This window comes from Odocoileus virginianus, chromosome 32, assembly GCF_023699985.2.
Source record: "Odocoileus virginianus isolate 20LAN1187 ecotype Illinois chromosome 32, Ovbor_1.2, whole genome shotgun sequence".
Taxonomy (NCBI): domain Eukaryota; kingdom Metazoa; phylum Chordata; class Mammalia; order Artiodactyla; family Cervidae; genus Odocoileus; species Odocoileus virginianus.
Genome location: NC_069705.1, coordinates 33,461,244 through 33,478,896, shown reverse-complemented (window position 1 = coordinate 33,478,896; position 17,653 = coordinate 33,461,244). Strand labels below are relative to the sequence as shown.

At 35.4% G+C, this 17,653-nt stretch overlaps 1 long non-coding RNA gene across 1 annotated transcript in view; it reads right to left on the bottom strand.

The window, feature by feature from the left end:
- LOC139032544 (uncharacterized) overlaps window positions 1-17,653 on the bottom strand; it is a 376,189-nt gene that overhangs the window by 200,394 nt on the left and 158,142 nt on the right. The gene's annotated exons all lie outside the window — the stretch shown is intronic.

Here is a 17,653-nt window from a genome sequence, read left to right as displayed (position 1 = left end):
GCCTGTGTCAGGGCAGAAATTAGACACTGAAGAGACCTGCAAACAGAAGTCAAATAAACAAAGGGAACTGCTTTAGAAGTTACCGCTGCAACAGATTAAAATTCCTGTAGTTAACACTGACTACACCAGAAGGGGCCTATAGATATCAAGAAGTGTAAGCTGGAACAAGGAGTTATCTGAACTGAACTGAACCCACACTGCCCACAACAGCTCCAGAGAAATTTCTAGATATAATTTTACTATTATTTTTTTTAATTAAAATTTTTCTTTTCTTTTTAAAAATATTTTCTCCTTTATTTTCTTTTAAAATTCCCTTACTCCTCTATTACTCCTTAATTTACATTTTCATACATTTTTACTATATTTTTAATTAAAATTTTTTCCCATTTTTTTTCTTTTATTTTCTTTTAAAGTCCTCTATTGCTCCTCTATTACTCCTTAATTTTCATTTTCATTCTCACATATTTTTACTATTTTTTAATTATTTTTTTTCTTTTAAAGTCCTCTATTACTCCTCTATTACTAAATTTTCATTTTCATTTCACTGTAACCTTGCAAAAAGGTTTAAAGCAAACTTCATATATAGTTCTTAAATTTTTTGTGTTTTTTGTTTTTAATATTGTATTTTTAAGAGTCTAACCTATACTCTAGATTTTTAATCTTTGTTTTTCAGTATTTGATATCAATTTTGGACATTTAAGAATCCAATATTCAGTACCCATTTTTACTCAGGAGTGTGATGATTACTCTTTCCCCCTTTGACTTGCCTTTTTCTCCCCCAGATCACTTCTATTTCCTCCCTCCCCCTTTTCTTTTCAATCCAATTCTGTGAATCTCTGTGGGTGTTCTGGGCTACGGAGAACACTTACGGAACAGAGTACTGTGTAGATCTGTCTCTCTCATCTTAAGTCCCCCTTTTTCTCCTCCTGCTCATCTCTATCTACTTCCTCTCTCTCCTCTTCTTCAAGTAACTCTGTGAACCTCTCTGGGTGTCCCTCAAGGTGGAGAATCTTTTCACCATTAACCTAGAAGTTTTATTATCAGTGCTGTATAGTTGGAGAAGCCTTGAGGCTACTGGAAGGATAAAACTGAAAGCCAGAGGCAGGAGACTTAAGCCCAAAACGTGAGAACACCAGAGAACTCCTGATTACTGGGAACATTAAGTAGTAAGAGATCATCCAAAAGCTTCCATACCTACACTGAAACCAAACACCACCCAAGAGCCGTTAAGTTCCAGAGCAAGTCATACCACACAAATTCTTCAGCAACGCAAGAACATAGCCATTAGTGTCAACATACAGGCAGTCCAAAGTCACACCAAACCCATAGACCCATTTCAAAACTCACTATTGGACACTCCATTGCACTCCAGAGAGAAGAAATCCAGTTCCACACACCAGAACACCAACGCAATCTTCCCTAACCAAGAAACCTTGACAAGCCAATCGTCCAACCCCACCCACTGGGAGAAACCTCCACAATAAAAAGGAACCACAGACCTCCAGAATACAGAAAGCCCACTCCAGACACAGCAATCTAAACAAGATGAAAAGGCAGAGAAATACCCAACAGGTAAAGGAACATGGAAAATGCCCACCAAGCCAAACAAAAGAGGAGGAGCTAGGGAATCTACCTGAAAAAGAATTTAGAATAATAATAATAAAAATGATCCAAAATCTTGAAAACAAAATGGAGTTACAGATAAATAGCCTGGAAACAAGGATTGAGAAGATGCAAGAAATGTTTAACAAGGACCTAGAAGAAATAAAAAAGAGTCAATTAAAAAGGAATAATGCAATAAATGAGATCAAAAAACACTCTGGAGGGAACCATGAGTAGAATAACAGAGACAGAAGATAGGATAAGTGAGGTAGAAGATAAAATGTTGGAAATAAATTAAGCAGAGAGGAAAAAAGAAAAAAGAATCAAAAGAAATGAGGACAACCTCAGGGACCTCTGGGACAATGTGAAACGCCCCAACATTCGAATCATAGGAGTCCCAGAAGAAGAAGACAAAAAGAAAGGCCATGAGAAAATACTCAAGGAGATAATAGCTGAAAACTTTCCTAAAATGGGGAAGGAAATAGTTACACAGGTCTACCCAGAGAGTCCCAAACAGGATAAACCCAAGGCAAAACACCCTAAGACACATATTAATCAAATTAACAAAGATCAAACACAAAGAACAAATATTAAAAGCACCAAGGGAGAAACAACAAATAACACACAAAGGGATTCCCATAAGGATAACAGCTGATCTATCAATAGAAACTCTTCAGGCCAGAAGGGAATGGCAGAACATACTTCAAGTAATGAAAGAGAATAAGCTACAACCCAGATTACTGTACCCAGGAAGGATCTCATTCAGATATGAAGGAGAATTCAAAAGTTTTACAGACAAGCAAAAGCTGAGAGAATTCAGCACCACCAAACCAGCTCTTCAACAAATGCTAAAGGATCTTCTCTAGACAGGAAACACAGAAAGGCTATATAAACGTGAACCCAAAACAACAAAGTAAATGGCAATGGGACCATACCTATCAATAATTACCTTAAATGTAAATGGGTTGAATGCCCCAACCAAAAGACAAAGACTGGCTAAATGCATACAAAAGCAAGACCCCTATATATGCTGTCTACAAGAGACCCACCTCAAAACAAGGGACACATACAGACTGAAAGTGAAGGGCTGGAAAAAAATATTTCATGCAAACAGAGATCAAAAGAAAGCAGGAGTCACAATACTTATATCAGATAAAATAGACTTTAAAATAAAGGCTGTGAAAAGAGACAAAGAAGGACACTACATAATGATCAAAGGATCAATCCAAGAAGAAGATATAACAATTATAAATATATCTGCACCCTACATAAGAGCACCACAATATGTAAGGCAAATGCTAATATGTATGAAAGGGGAAATTAGCAATAATACAATAATAGTGGGAGACTTTAATACCCCACTCACACCTATGTATAGATCAACTAAACAGAAAATTAACAAGGAAGCACAAACACTAAATGACACAATGGACCAGCTAGACCTAATTGATATCTATAGGACATTTCAGCCCAAAATAATCAATTTCACCGTTTTTTCAAGTGCACACAGAATCTTCTCCAGAATAGATCACATCCTGGGCCATAAATCTAGCCTTGGTAAATTGAAAACAATTGAAATCATTCCAGTCATCTTTTCTGACCACAAAACAGTAAGACTAGATCTCAATTGCACAGAAAAAAACTATTAAAAATTCAAACATATAAAAAAAAATTCAAACATATGGAGGCTAAATAACACATTTCTGAATAACCAACAAATCATAGAAGAAATCAGAAAAGAAATCAAAATATGCATAGAAATAAATGAAAACATAACAATCCAAAACCTATGGGACACTGTAAAAGCAGTGCTAAGAAGGTTCACAGCATTACAGGCTTACCTCAAGAAACAAGAAAAAAGTCAAATAAATAATCTAGCTCTACACCTAAAGCAACTAGAGAAGGAAGAAATGAAGAACCCCAGGGTTAGTAGAAGGAAAGAAATCTTAAAAGTTAGGGCAGAAATAAATGCAAAAGAAACAAAAGAGACCATAGCAAAATTCAACAAAGCTAAAAGCTGGTTTTTTGAAAAGATAAAATTGACAGACTGTTAGCCAGACTCATCAAGAAACAAAGGGAAAGGAACCAAATCAGCAAAACTAGAAATGAAAATGGAGAGATCACAACAGACAACACTGACATACAATGGATCATAAGAGATTACTACCAGCAGCTCTATGCCAATAAAATGGACAACTTGGAAGAAATTAACAAATTCCTAGAAAAGTATAACTTTCCAAAACTGAACCAGGAAGAAATAGAAGATCTTAACAGACCCATCACAAGCACGGAAATCGAAACTGTAATCAGAAATCTTCCAGCAAACAAAAGCCCAGGACCAGGTGGCTTCACAGCTGAATTCTACCAAAAATTTAGAGAAGAGCTAACACCTATCTTACTCAAACTCTTCCAGAAAATTGCAGAAGAATGCAAACTTCCAAACTCATTCTATGAGACCACCATCACCCTAATACCAAAACCAGAAAATGATGCCACAAAAAAGAAAACTACAGGCCAATATCACTGATGAACATAGATGCAAAAATCCTTAACAAAATTCTGGCAAACAGAATACAACAACATATTAAAAAGATCATACATCATAACCAAGTGGGCTTTATCCCAGGAATGAATGGATTCTTTAATATTCGCAAAATAATCAATGTAAAACACCACATTAACAAATTGAAAGATAAAAACCATATGATTATTTCAATAGATGCAGAAAAAGCCTTTGACAAAATTCAACATCAATTTATGATAAAAACTCTCCAGAAAGCAGGCATAGAAGGAACATACCTCAACATAATAAAAGCTATATATGACAAACCCACAGCAAACATTATCCTCAATGGTGAAAAATTGAAAGCATTTCCCATAAAATTAGGAACAAGACAAGGGTGCCCACTCTCACCACTACTATTCAACACAGTTTTGGAAGATTTGGCCACAGCAATCAGAGCCAAAAAAGAAATAAAAGGAATCCAGATAGGAAAAGAAGTGAAACTCTCACTGTATGCAGATGACATGATCCTCTACATAGAAAACCCTAAAGACTCCACCAGAAAATTACTAGAGCTAATCAATGAATACAGTAAAGTTGCAGGATATACAATTAACACACAGAAATCCCTTGCGTTCCTGTACACTAACAATGAGAAAACAGAAAGAGAAATTAAGGAAACAATACCATTCACCATTGCAGCAAAAAGAATAAAATACATAGGAGTATATCTACCTAAAGAAACAAAAGATCTATACATAGAAAACTATAAAACACTGATGAAAGCAATCAAAGAGGACACAAATAGTTTAATGAATATACCATATTCATGGATTGGAAGAATCAATATTGTCAAAATGGCTATACTACCCAAAGCAATCTATAGGTTCAATGCAATCCCTATCAAGCCACCAATGGTATTCTTCACAGAACTAGAACAAATAATTTCACAATTTGTATGGAAATAAAAAACCTCAAATAGCCAAAGAAATCTTGAGAAAGAAGAATGGAACTGGAAGAATCAACCTGCCTGACTTCAGGCTCTACTACAAAGCCACAGTCATCAAGACAGTTTGGTACTGGCACAAAGACAGAAATATAGATCAATGGAACAGAATAGAAAGCCCAGAGATAAATCCATGAACCTATGGACACCTTATCTTTGACAAAGGAGGCAAGGATATACTATGGAAAAAAGACAACCTCTTTAACAAGTGGTGATGGGAAAACAGGTCAACCACTTGCAAAAGAATGAAACTAGAATACTTTCTAATACCATACACAAAAATAAACTCAAAATGGATTAAAGATCTAAATGTAAGACCAGAAACTATAAAACTCTTAGAGGAGAACATAGGCAAAACACTCTCCAACATAAATCACAGCAGGATCCTCTATGACCCACCTCCCAGAATATTGGAAGTAAAAGAAAAAATAAACAAATGGGACCTAATGAAACTTAAAAGGTTTTGCACAACAAAGGAAACTATAAGCAAGGTGAAAAGACAGCCCTCAGATTGGGAGAAAATAATAGCAAATGAAGCAACAAAGGATTAATCTCAAAAATATACAAGCAACTCCTGCATCTCAATTCCAGAAAAATAAATGACCCAATCAAAAAATGGGCCAAAGATCTAAACAGACATTTCTCCAAAGAAGATATCTAGATGGCTAGCAAACACATGAAAAGATGCTCAACATCACTCATTATCAGAGAAATGCAAATCAAAACCACAATGAGGTACCATTACACGCCAGTCAGAATGGTTGCTATCCAAAAGTCTACAAGCAATAAATGCTGGAGAGGTTGTGCAGAAAAGGGAACCCTCTTACACTGTTGGTGGGAATGCAAACTAGTACAGCCGCCATGGAGAACAGTGTGGAGATTTCTTAAAAAGCTGGAAATAGAACTGCCATATGACCCAGCAATCCCACTCCTGGGCCTACACACCAAGGAAACCAGATCTGAAAGAGACATGTGTACCCCAATGTTCATTGCAACACTGTTTATGATAGCCAGGACATGGAAGCAACCTAGATGCCCATAAGCAGATGAATGGATAAGGAAGCTGTAGTAGATATACACCATGGAATATTACTCAGCCATTAAAAAGAATTCATTTGAATCAGTTATAATGAGATGGATGAAACTGGAGCCCATTATACAGAGCGAAATAAGCCAGAAAGATAAAGACCAATACAGTATACTAATACATATATATGGAATTTTAAAAGATGGCAATGATAGCCCTATATGCAAAACAGAAAAAGAGACACAGATGTACAGAACAGACTTTTAGACTCTGTGGATGAAGGCAAGGGTGGGATGTTCAGAGAGAACAGCATTGACACAAGTATACTATCAAGGGTGAAACAGATCACCAGCCCAGGTTGGATGCATGAGATAGGTGCTCAGGGCTGGTGCACTGGGAAGACCCAGAGGGATGGGATGGAGAGGGAGGTGAGAGGAGGGATCAGGATGGCAAACACATGTAAATCCATGGCCGATTCATGTCAATGTATGGCAAATACCACTACAATATTGTAAAGTAATTAGCCTCCAATGAATAAAAATAAATGAAAAAAAAAGATAAACATAAAGAAAAAGAAGATGACGTAGCAAGAATACACAGAAGAACTGTAAAAAAAAAACATTCACGACCCAGATAATCACGATGGTGTGATCACTCACCAAGAGCCAGACTGAAACATTAGACAAATACTGTATGCTATCACTTATATGTGGAATTTAAAAAATGAATGAATATAGCAAAAGAGAAACTGACTTATCAGGTACAGAGAACAGACTGGTGGTAACCAGTGGGAGAGGGAGGTGGGGAGAAGTAGGATGGGGTTAGGGGACTGAAAGGTACAAACTACTGTGAATGAATACGCTATATGAATAGGCTACAAGGATGCACTGTCTAGCACAGGGGAATATAGCCATTATTTTGTGCTGATTTTAAATGCAGTATAAGCTATAAAAATGTTTAGCCACAATGTTGTATACTTGAAACTAATATCATATTGTAAATCAATCACACTTCAAGTAAAAGAAAAAGATGAAGGAAAAATCAGTTAAAATGAAACAATAAAAAGTTAATAAGCTCTAAATGTGTTTATTTGAAAAGATCAAAAAGTTTACAGACTTTTTAGCAAGACTGATTAAGCAAAAATGAAGAAAATGACACAAGTTACAATAATTGGAAATGAAAAGCATATATATTTAGAGATCCTGAAGCTATTTGATACTAATGCAAAAATACTGCTGTAAATAATATACATGATCAAAACTCACCCCAGATGAAACAAACATTCTGAATATAACTATCAGGTAAACCAAATTTCTAGGTTAAAAATATGCAGAAACATATCTGGATACTATATATACTGTAAACTCATTACTTATTTTAAGAAGAAATAATTCCAATTCTACACAATCTCTTCTAGAAAGCAGAAGACAAAGAATGCCTGCTGACTCATTTAATACTAAACTCAGAAAAATGTGGAATAAAGAAAAAATCTACATAACAGTACCCCTTATGAATTTAGATGCACACACAAAAACCCTAAAAAAGATTTTGAAAAATTAAATTCAAAATATGTAAAAGGACCAGCACATCATAACCAAGTGGGGAACATTTTGAGAATTCAGTGCTTGCTCAGTATTTGAAAATTAATCAGTGTAACCCACCATAATAATAATTTAAAGAAGAAAAAATGCATGGTCATATGTACATCTAACATCAAACTTAACAGAGGAGAGAATAATTTTCCATTAAGAACAAAACAACAACAAGGATATCTATCATCTCTTGCCACTCCTGTTCAACATAATGATGAAAATCCTAGCATATGCAACAAAGCAATAAAGATAAATAAAAAGGACTCAGGTCATAAACAAATAAAACAAACTGATTCTAGACAATATGATTATCTATGTAGAAAATCCAAAATAATCCACATAAAAGCTCTCAGAACTAATAAATGAGTTTAGCAAGGTTCCAAGATACACAGTCAACACATGAAAATCAAATTTATTTCTATATAATGCACGAGTGCTAAATTGATTCAATTGTTTCCAACTCTTTTTGACCCTATGGGACTGTAGCCTACCAGGCTTCCCAGTCCATGGGATTCTCCAGGCAAGGATACTGGAGTAGGTTGCCGTGCCCTCCTCCAGGGAATCTTTCCAACCCAGCAATCGAACTTGCGTCTCTGCATTGGCAGGCGAGTTCTTTACCACTAGTGCCACTGGATTTCTTTACCACTAGCACCACCTAGATGGACAAGGAAACGGCAACCCACTCCAGTGTTCTTGCCTGGAGAATCCCAGGGACAGAGGAGCCTGGTAGGCTGCAGTCCATGGGGTTGTGAAGAGTCGGACACGACTGAGCGACTTCCCTTTCACTTTTCACTTCCATGCATTGGAGAAGGAAATGGCAACCCGCTCCAGTGTTCTTGCCCGGAGAAACCCAGGGATGGGGGAGCCTGGTGGGCTTCTGTCTATGGGGTCGCACAGAGTCGGACACGACTGAAGCGACTTAGCAGCAGTAGCAGCAGCAGCACCACCTAGGAAGCCCTTTGATAGCAATGTACAACTAGAAATACAAACTTAAAAAAATACTATTTTAGACCCAGCAAAAATTAAATAATTAAGTATAAATCTAGCATATAATTACAACTGTATGCTGAAAACTACAAAATGCTAATAAAATAAGCAAAGGATCTAAATAAGTTGAGAGACATACTGTGCTCTTAGATTGGTATACTCATCATTGTAGAGATGTTAATTCTTTCCAAATGGATCAAAAATTTTAACACAATATAAAATTTGGATTCATGCCAAAATTTTTTATTTTTATTTTTTTTTAGATAAATATGTTTATTGTAAAGCATATGGAGGTACAAGTAGTAGGACAGGGAGAACAATTTTGGCATAAAAAAGAAAATGAAGTTGGATATAAAGACTTAAAGTAACAACATCAAAATAATGTGGCACTGGGGAAAATAAGAGAGTCCATAAAATGGTCCTCACAAATACGGCATTTGGTTAGTAAAAATACCAAGGGAATTTAATGCTCAAAGGATAATGCTTTTTACAAATGGTATTGCAATAACTGACCAGGCACACACAATCACACAGATAGAAGGAAATCAACATAAGCACCATATCTTATCAATATATTAACTCAGAATAAATTAAAGATCTAAATGGTGTAAGTAAAATTATCAAGGGACTTCCCTAGCAGTTCAGTGTTTAAGAATCCATGCCTCCAGTGTTGGGGAGTGTGGGTTTGGTCCCTGGTAGAGGAACTAAGATCCCTCATGCTGCATGGCATGGCTGCAATTTTTTTTTTTAATAAAATTATCAAACAGAGGAAAAAAGTCAGAGAAAAACACTGTAGAAACTAAGATTAGGTTGAAGAGTTCTTAGACTTAATATAAAAAGAGCAATCTATTTTAAGCAAAACATAAACTGATTTCATCAAAATAATAACAAAAATAAGAAAAGGTTGACTCTTCTGAAAGACACTGTTAAGAGATGAAGAGACAAGCTTACCAATGGGAGAAAATATTTTTAAATCATGTCTCTGACAAAGGACTTGAGTCCAGAATATATAGAGCTTTGCATTCTTATTAAATATCATTTAGTAAAGGAATTGAGATAACCAGGATTAGATTTATAAATGTACATAATTTTTATGCAATGCAAATAAATCTTAAGATAATTCCAAATGGAGTATAATTCAAGAAAAAGTGATTTTAAAAGGACTTTAATATGTCTTGAGACATCTCCTGAGAATTTTTTGAAATTTAAAGTATGATATGCATCTCAATGCATACCTAAATTTCCAATAATTTTATATAATTTATTTACCAATTTTATTTGAGGATGTTCCTCTCTCTTTATGATTTTTGAAGGATAATCCTAGATATCAGACAAGATTTAGCAGAGCTCAGCGCAAACTATTTTTTCCTTTTGTTGCAAACCAAGAAGCCATTTTCTTTCATCCATCTTGTTTTAGTCATTTACTGAAATCTTCATTCTTCCTTATTCTAAGATTCAATGTTATTATACTACATGTACTGAAAATAAAATTGAGTCCCTTATACTCACAACTGAATGTATCAAGGAAACCTTCAGAAATCCCACTTATAAGAAATATTTCTATGGCCGATATAAAAATTTCCTAAAGACTTTCGGCAAACTCATGTATTTACTCAGCTAATGTTTTAAAGAGATGAATCAAAACCATGGGAATTTGGGTGAGAGAAGGTGAGTATGCTATGGTAGAATCTTCCCCAAAGTATGAAAGTTAATTTAACAATGTGCACTTTTTTCATTTTAAAATTATGTTTTTGGCCAATTTATATGACAAATTATGATGCTTCCTTTAAGAAATCTTGTTGAAATTTTATTTTATTTTATTTTTTTTTATTTATTTATTTATTTATTTATTTATTTTTTTTTAGTTGGAGGCTAATTACTTTACATCATTACAGTAGTTTTTGTTATACATTGATATGAATTAGCCATGGATTTACATGTATTCCCCATCCCAGTCCCCCCTCCCACCTCCCTCTCCACCCGATCCCTATGGGTCTTCCCAGTGCACCAGGCCCGAGCACTTGTCTCATGTACCCAACTTTATTTTATTGAACAAAAGAAAAAAGCGGTCTGCAGTCAATGGATAATTAAGGAAACAACATTTTTCCCAAATATTTTCAAAGTGTTAACACATGTCATGGCATTTACCTTGTATATATGTAGTATTTCTCAATATTATTAAAGTAGAAATGCTCTATTTATTTCCTAGCTACATGAAAACATTGATTTAGTGTCTTGCAAATAATATATAACTAGTGTAGATAAGGTTATAGAGTGACTAACTACATTGCTAAAACATTATTTTGTTTTCAATGGCAAAAACATTTTCATTTCACACAGAGACAGATATCCAATGCTCCCTTGTTGTTTCTTATTCAACCTTGACAGTGAAGAATGCTGATAGCATTGTTGTATTTTGTAATGTCTGCTGTTCAGAACTAAGGTATGTATGAACAGTTTTCATGTAAGTGATTGGTAAATTGAGAAAATTAGTGATGTATTTGGAGCAGCATATAAGGCATATTCATAAAATGCTGTTTTTTATATCTTTTTCCTACACTTGCTATCATTATACTGCTTTATCCTGAGGCAGCAGTTACAATATATGTGCATGTTTGAGGAATTAATGTTATATGAACATTAATGATTATAGTTATGCAATGAATATATCTAAGGCTCTTCCAGTGAAATAGAAGAGTGAAATATAAAATCAGTAATACTGTGAATCAGCATTTTTACTTTTAAGAAGAAAAATTAAATCCTTCTTATAGAACACTACAGTTACATATTGAAAATTAAGACCTTTATAAATTTAGCAATATACAGAAAAATGTATATGCCAGGACCAAGTGAGTTATCCCAGGAATGCAAAGTTAGCTTAACACCTCAACATTAATTAATGTCACATATTGCTATCAATATGCAAAAAAATTCATGATTATTCTGATAATTTCAGTAAAGGCATTTGAGAAAATTCAATGTTGTTTCATAATAAAACCTCTCAACAAATTAGGAATCTAAAGGAATTTCCTCAACCTGATAAAAGGCTTTAAACCCTTTGATGTGGAAACACACACCTACCATCAAACTTAGTGGTGAAAGCTTGGACACTTTCCGCCTAAGTTAGGAAACACAAGAACAATGCTGACTGTCATCGTTTCTTTTCAACATTGTACTGGATGTTCTACTCGGAGCAATTAGACAAGAGACAGAAATCCAAGACTGTCATCTTGGAAAGACAGTAGTAATACTCTCTATTTACATATTATTTATCTTGTATATAGAACATTTTAAGAACTCCACTAAAAGAAGCTAATATAATGAATAAAGTTCATCAAATTTGCAGGATATAAGATCCATACATAAAATCAATTGATTTTTATATAATTGCAAATCCACTTGCAATAGCATGAAAAAAAAAACACTTAGAAATACATTTAACAAAAGGAGTATAAAACATTCTCCGGAAACTATAAAGCCTTGTTGAGATAAATTACAGAAAAACTAAGAAACTGGGAAAACATTCCATGTTTACGGATCAGAAGACTTAATTAAATTGTTAACATTCCTTAACCTGATCTACAGATGCAACACAGCCCAGGTCCAAATTCCAGGTAACATTTTTACAGAAATTAGCAAGCTGATTTTAAAATTCTTATGAAGCCAGAATAGCCAAGACAATCTTGAAAAAGAAAAATAAAGCAGAAGGACACATACTTCCTGATTTCAAACTTAACTATGAAACAATGGTCAAAGACAGCTTGGTACTGGCACAAGGACAGGCATACAGATCAATGGAGTAGAATTAGTAATACAGAAATAAACTTAAACATCTACTGGCAACTGACATTTGACAGTTGTGGTAAGATCATCCCAAGGTGAAAGAACAGACTCTTTAACAAATAATGGTGGGATAACTGGCTACCCAAAGTTAAAGAATAACGTCAAATTCACACCTGCAACTTAAACACACTGAACTCTGCCTTATATTTATGGATTTGGGTATTTGAGGTGGTGGTGGTGGTGGGAATTTTATGACTATTTTTATGACTTACTCAAACTTTTTAAAATTTATCAAAAGTGTTTTAAAAATGTATTTTCTGCTATTGCTGAGCTTAGGATTCCATATCTTCTCATTAAATCATCATCTCCCTTATGCTGATTGTATATGGCGTTTGTGGCTATTTTTGTGCACATGCTAAGAGGTTTACCCAAAAGGTTAATTATGTGTGAAAATTATTTTCAAATCCCTCAAGCTATATTTATGTGTTTCTTAATATCTTAATATATGACCATCAATTTCCAATATAATTTCCAATATACACATAGATACATATATATAATATAAATATAAAATATTTAATATAAATATTAATCCACATAATAAATTATTTATTATTTATTAATAAATAATAAAATAAAATATAAACTCTATAATAAAAATACATGCAAAGATTGCCTCAATAAAGAACAGTAATGGTGTGGACCTAACACAAACAGGAGATATTAAGAAGAGGTGGCAAGAATACACAGAAGAACTGTACAAAAAAGATCTTCATGAGCCAGATAATCACAATGGTGTAATCACTCACCTAGAGCCAGACATCCTGGAATGTGAAATCAAGTGGGCCTTAGGAAGCATCAATAGAAATAAAGATAGTGAAGGTGATAGAATTTCAGTTGAGCTATTTCAAATCCTAAAAGATGATGCTGTGAAAGTGCTGCACTCAATATGCCAACAAATTTGGAATATTCAGTAGTAGCAATAGGACTGAAAAAGATCAGTTTTCATTCCAATCTCAACGAAAGGCAAAGCAAAAGATTGCTCAAACTACCACACAATTACACTCATTTCACACGCTAGTAAACTAATGCTCAAAATTCTCCATGCCAGGCTTCAGCAGTACGTGAACTGTGAACTTCCAGATGTTCAAACTGGAAAAGGCAAAATTAGAAAAGGCAGAGGAACCAGAGATCAAATTGTCGACATCTGCTAGATCATCAAAAAAGCAAGAGAGTTCCAGAAAAACATCTATTTCTGCTTTATTGACTGTGCCAAAGCCTTTGACTCTTTGGATCACAAGAAACTCTGGAAAATTCTGAAAGAGATGGGAATACCAGACCACCTGACCTGCCTCTTGAGAAATCTGTATGAAGGTCAGAAAGCAACAGTTAGAACTGGACAGGGAACAACAGACTGGTCCCAAATAGGAAAAGGAGTATATCAAGGCTTTGTCACCCTGCTTATTTAACTTACATGTAGAGTACCTCATGAGGAACACTGGGCTGGATGAAGCAAAAGCTGGTATCAAGAGTGCTGGGAGAAATATGAATAACCTCAGACATGTGGATGACACCACCATTATCGCAGAAGGCGAAGAAGAAAGTGATGAAAGTGAAAGAGGAGAGTGAAAAAGTTGAATTAAAGCTCAACATTCAGAAAACAAAGATCATGGCATCCAGTCCCATCACTTCATGGCAAATCAAAGGGGAAAAAGTGGAGAGAATGACAGACTTTATTTTTTGGGGCTCCAAAATCACTGCAGATGGTGACTGCAGCCATGAAATTAAAAGACACTTACTCCTTGGAAGGAAAGCTATGACCAACCTAGACAGCATATTAAAAAGCAGAGACATTACTATGTCAACAAAGGTCCATCTAGTCAAGGCTACAGTTTTTCCAGTGGTCATGTATGGATATGAGAGTTGAACTATAAAGAAAGCCGAGTGCTGAAGAATTGATGCTTTTAAACTATGGTATTAGAGAAGATGCTTGAGTCCCTTGGACTGCAAAGAGATCAAACCAGTCAATCCTAAAGGAAATCAGTCCTGAATATTCATTGGAAGAACTGATGCTGAAGCTGAAACTCCAATATTTTGGCCACCTGATGGGAAGAACTGACTCATTGGAAAAGACCCTGATGTTGGGAAAGATTGAAGGCAGGAGGAGAAGGGGATGACATAGGATGAGATGGCTGGATGGCATCACCGACTCAGTGGACGCGATTCTGGGTGGGCTCCGGGAGCTGGTGATGGATGGGGCGGCCTGGTATGCTGCATCCCATAGTGTCACAAAGAGTTGGACTCGACTGAGTGACTGAACCGAACTGAATACAAATACATGTATTATTGGCCATTGCAGTGCACGGGCTTTCTCTTTTTGCAGAGTATGTCCTCTAGAGTGTGCAGGCTTAGTAGTTGTGGCACGTGGGCTCTCTAGTTGCCCTCTGAGATCTTAGTTCCCCAACCAGGAATCAAACCCACATCCCCTGCCTTGAGAGGTGGATTCTTAACCACTCACCACCTGTGAAGTCTCTGTATATACTGAATATGTGTTATTAGGTGCATAAATGATCAGTTATACAAATTTTCATTTGGTTAGTACTTATGTGATATATTTTGTTCATACTTTTAAGGCACATAGTTTTCATTTATGTTTAGCTATATTTTTATAAACAGCATGTAGCTGGGTTGTCCTTAATCCATTCTGTCAATGTAAATTTAGTAAATTTAAATTCTATACATTTACCATTATCTTCAATAGTATTATATTTAGGATTTTTTTCTACATCTAAATTTTGAACTTCCTGTTCGTCTTATGTTTCCCACATCTTCCTGTTTTCTTGTTTTCTTTTCATCTGAGCTGTTTTACTTGTTTCATTTTTACATCACTTGCCTTGAAACATATACATTCTGTTTATATTCTGCAGTCATTAGGTTTGTAATGTTAACATGCATATTTAACTAGATCAGTCAGGGTTCAGTGCCTGAAACCAAAACCACGCAAAGCATATTAAGGAGCAAAAGACATTTAATACAAGTGCTTATAAAACTACAGAAAACACTGAAGGAATATTCTCCAGTCTGTCACTGGGACTCTTGTGAAAGTAGTTCATGCCTTTGTGCAGTTGGTCTCCAAAGATTACTAAGCCGTTGTATGACACTGTCACCAACACCAGTGCAGGTACTCAACAAGAATGCGAAATAGTGAATACAGCCACTATCCAGCAGTATGGGAAAAAAACCAATAGGAAATTGATGTTTCTGTCTCCCCAGAGTTTAATTGCTGCATCTTAGTGATAAAACCCAATCTGTATCAAGGAGTCCAGTTGCAAAAAATCGAATATATGTAGTTTTTAGATTTTCATCTTCTATGTGACAAGAAGTTCACTAGAAACAAGCTGGAAAGGAGATGAGTACATACCCATCAAATTCACAACAGCCAATTTAAATGTACAACATTCAAGGTATCTTGTAATTCAATCTTCAAAAAATACAGCAACAATACCATACTGCATAGTGTAATTTAAATTTTTGCTATTATAAAAGAAAACATGCTTACTCTCTCTCTAAAAAGATAGGCTAAAGCATTATTGGTCACTCAGTTTTGTTGAACTTAGTCACATCCTAAACTTAATATACTGATAGGTTCTCTGTCTTATGGGGACTTGGTGTTCCATGACGCCATTTCCAACTCGAACCTAATAATATGCCAAAATAGATGCTCATTTTTTTCCCTTTGCTAAAGAGGTCACAGTTTTATTTGAACACCTCTTGTCTTTCATTAAGATTGTCCTCATGGGACTGGATAAAGAAGGTGTGATACATATATACAATGTAATAGTACTCAACCATTATAAAGAATGAAATAACACCATTTGTAGCAACATGGATGAACCTAGAGACCATCATGCTGAGTGATATAGTCAGATAGAAGGAGAAATATTTTATGATATGCCTCATATCTGAAAAGAAATGATACAAGTGAACTTAGAAAATAGAGACACATAGAGAAAAAATTTATAGTTGTTGGGAGAAGGGATAATTAGGAAGTTTGGAATGGACATGTACACATTGCTATACTGAAAATGGATATCCAACAAGGACCTACTGTAGGGCACAGGGAACTCTACTCAATATTGTGTGGCAGCCTGGTTGGGAGGGGAGTTTGGGGGAAAATAGATGCATGTATATGTATGGCTGAGTCCCTTCACTGTTCACCTGAAACAATTCAGTTTGCTGAATTGAGCAACACTTCAATTGCTCAATCGTGTCCAATTCTTTGCAACCCCATGGACTGCAGCCAACTCCAGGCCTCCCTGTCCATCAGCAACTCCTGGAGTTTACTCAAACTCATGTCCACTGACTCAGTGGTGCCATCCAACAATCTCAACCTCTGTCATCCCCTTCTCCTCCTCCTTCAATCTTTCCCATCATCAGGGCCTTTTCAAATGAGTCAGTTCTTCACATCAGGTGGCCAAAGTATTGGAGTTTCAGCTTCAGCATCAGTCCTTCCAATGAATATTCAGGACTGATTTCCTTTAGGATGGACTGGTTGGATCTCCTTGTTGTTCAAGGGACTCTTAAGAGTCTTCTCCAAGACCACAATTCAAAAGCATCAATTCTTTGGTGCTCAGCTTTCTTTATAGTCCAACTCTCACATCCATACATGACTACTGAAAAAACCATAGCCTTGACTAGATGGACCTTTGTTGGCAAAGTAATGTCTCTGCTTCTTAATATGCTATCTAGGTTGGTCATAACTTTTCTTCCAAGGAGCAAGTGTCTTTTAATTTCATGGCTGCAGTCACCATCTGCAGTGATTTTGGAGCCCCAAAAATAAAGTCTGTCACTGTTTCCACTGTTTTTCAATCTATTTGCCATGAAATAATTATAACACTGTTAATCAGCTATACCTCAATACAAAATAAAAAGTAAAAAAAATTGTCCCTGTGGACTAACATCCACCATTTTTCCAGCAATATCATATTACCTATATATTCCTTACAAGAAAATGTTGAGCAAATATTAGGACTAAAAATGTATCTTTCTTTCTGTCACTCAAGGTCAACCACCAGTGACATCTGCATATTAGTGAAAATTGCTTGATATGTCAAAAAGTAATTTCTTTGAACTAGAGATCTTTTTTGTTTGTT